This window comes from Galeopterus variegatus, unplaced genomic scaffold (assembly GCF_000696425.1).
Source record: "Galeopterus variegatus unplaced genomic scaffold, G_variegatus-3.0.2 Scaffold1858, whole genome shotgun sequence".
Lineage (NCBI taxonomy): Eukaryota > Metazoa > Chordata > Mammalia > Dermoptera > Cynocephalidae > Galeopterus > Galeopterus variegatus.
Genome location: NW_007727969.1, coordinates 94,765 through 97,899, shown reverse-complemented (window position 1 = coordinate 97,899; position 3,135 = coordinate 94,765).

The following is a 3,135-nucleotide window of genomic DNA, read 5'->3' as shown; positions in this document are numbered from 1 at the left end:
ATTTTGTAAGATGTTCATGTTTTCTTTTAAACATCGAGAGCTGAAGCAACCCTCAGCCTGGTCCCTTTCTAATGACCATTTAGCATCAGGCTATGTGGGATTTGATTGTCTTGTATTGCCTGAAAGCCAGTGGTATGATTTCTTCTCTAGGTGTGGCAGAGAGGCTAGGGAGGGAGGCTGACAGGGTGTGTGTGTGTGTGTGTGTGTGTGTGTGTGTGCGTGCGTGCATGCAGTGTTGGGGGAGGAGGGGTACAGAGGGCAATACTGTGGCATGGAAAACTTAGTCTAAGGCAGAATCAGGAGGTTCATGAAATCAAAACTATTTTCATAACATTATAAGACATTATTAGCCTTTTTTCCTCTCATAGTTTTACAAGTGTCCAGTAGTGTTTTCTAGAAACTATATATGTGATGATGTTATAGCTCTGATGGCTAATGAAAGGTGTATATGTATGTTTTTGTGCTTTAAAAATTGTTTTAAAACAAATTTCATTGGTACTCAATAATTTTTAAGAGTATAAAGTGGTCCTGAGAACAAAGAGCTTAAGGACTGCTTCATGAACAATTTGTTTCACTTATGTCAGGAAACTGGGTTTATGTATGCCAAAGGATGGGGCAGGGGAGGAAGAAAGATGCATGTCACGGGCCTTCTGTGCCTCTGGAGCAGTGACCCTTTTCCTCTCATGTATCAGGAGGACATAAAGATTAAATAAAGAGGGCATGAAGATTAGATGGGGTCTGTAAGACAAATTAACCTGCCAGATACAGAGATGCAGCTGTCTTCATTGGGACTGATGGGATCCTTATTGCTCAGCCTTTTCTCTGTTTTTGCTTCTTGTAACATTAATAACAGAAACTAATTTTGACCCCCAAAACGGGGAAAAGGTTACTCTTTCCCCTTTTGAGTTAGTTACCTCTAATGTCCTCTTTAGATCTCGGTTCAAGAGTCACTTCCATCCCCTATTACAAGCCCTGGTGTGCTGGGCATCTTTCCTTCATAGCGCTTGCCTTACGGGTCATTTTACATTTTGCTTGTGTGAAACTTTGATTGACATCTGTATCTCCCACGAGCCTACAATTCCCTCATGGGTAGGGGTGGTGTCTGCTTTTGCTCACCGTTTTTATTCCCAGCATCTAGTACAGTGCCTCATAAGTCCTTAAGAATGAAATGGAATGAAATGAAATGAATGAATGAGTGAATGACTGAGTTAGCAGTGCTGTAAAAGCAACCTAGGGTTTTTTTTTTTTTTCTTTTTTCAGTGTTGGATTATTCCCTGTTGCTGCTGTTCTCCTTGCTCAGGGTCATGTCATGTTTTTTCTTTCTTTATTGTAGTAGGATTCTCATCATGGTCTGTATTTGAGGTTAGAGTAAGCACTGTTAATGCAGATTGCTGGGGCCAAATCACCCAAATCGTTCTCAGCTGTATCATGTACTTTATTGCATTTTAAAATAAAGCTTCGTAAAAATGCAGATTTATGAGACTAACCCTGGACGTGCTGAATCAGAATGTCAAGGCATAAGGTCCTGAAAATTTGTATTTGTTGTTATTGCCTTGGAATTCTTCTGCAGGGTGATTTCTTTCTCTTGCTCTCTCTAAACATTTATTTATGTCAGTCTGGGTTCATGGATATTTATTTTATAATTTGGGTTACAATCTAATTCTATACCTTTTTTTTTTTGTTATTCAACTTTCAGATTTGGCCATTGGTAGCTCTTTCTTCTGACTCCTGTGTTTCTTTGAGATGCTCATGCTCCCATTATTGAATTTTTTTTTTTTGGCACTTCCTTACTGTCTGGTGCTTTAAGATGCTTTATGCTCATCTTGTATATTTCTTCCTCCAGCCCTAGAATCAGCCATTTTTCTAAGGACCCCTGTTCCTTTTATTGGAGGATGGTATTAGAAACCAAATCTGGACCCGAGGTATGCTTGTCGTTACTGGGTTATTATTGCTTCTAGGCTCTCTCAGTTGACTGATCAAAGTATATGTGTTATACCAACCCATCTATATGTTTTATACCAACCCATGTATATGTGTATGTGTACATATCTATATCTATAATCTACCTAATTTTACTAGTATATCAATGTCTATAAATATTTCTATATGTAGCCATCCATACCTATATTAAGATAACATGAGTTCATGCTAATTTCTCCAGCTCTAATCCATTACCACATGGAACATTCTAGCTTTTCCTCCTGTGCTTGTCTGTAAACTCTCACTCTAACAGTGAGAAACCTGGCCCCCACCGTCTATCATCTATTTGCTCAATTGTTCAATTCCGGTATACATGTATCATGTTTTGAAACTGTAAACCTGTATCTATGGGAAGCAACTTTACCACACAGTACCTTTGCCTTTAGTCTTGCAGACTCCACTTATTTTCAAAGTTAATTCAAGTTAGTACCTTTCTTCCTCACTCCTTTCAGAGAGGGAATCTCATACATTTTTAATATGGTTAGATTCCTTTGTTACAGTCCACATTCCATCCTAAGATTTTAAAGATAAAGTAAAATAAATAAAATAAATTTAAATAATTTAAGTAATTGAAGCAATCATATGATCCCAAACATAAAAAGACATACAGTTTTTAATCATGGTCACCTAAACAGTAAAATTTTTGAGCATACACTTTTAATGCTGGCTTACTTTAAAGTTGTATACATGCTTTTCTTTCCTAATAAGTTGTGTGTGTGGGTCTCTCTTAGAGGACAAAGGCCGCAGGCTTCATTTAGCTTCCAAAAGTTCGTCTGTGATTGAGTTTGGAATTTAAGATGCATTTTCCGACGGAAATAATGTTAATGTGTGATGACTGGCTTCCCCACAAAAACCCACTCAGTTCTTTTTTACTCTCAGCTGCAATGTTAGCATTTATTTTTCTCCAACCCTATTGACAAGGCTATTTCTTTAGAAAAAAATCCAAATTCCACTTGAGCTTCTGAGATTGCCTTTTGAGAGAGACTGAATTTTCCTTGTGGTGGACCTGTAGAAGTAACTTGGGACAGGCAGAGTCCCAAGCTGAAACTGGAGCTTTCTTCAGGTAACAGTGAACTTCGCAATTTAAGAATGAAGATGAAATAGAGTATTTTATTTTTTTTCATGTTACTTGGGTAGAATGATTTTTATTTTCTT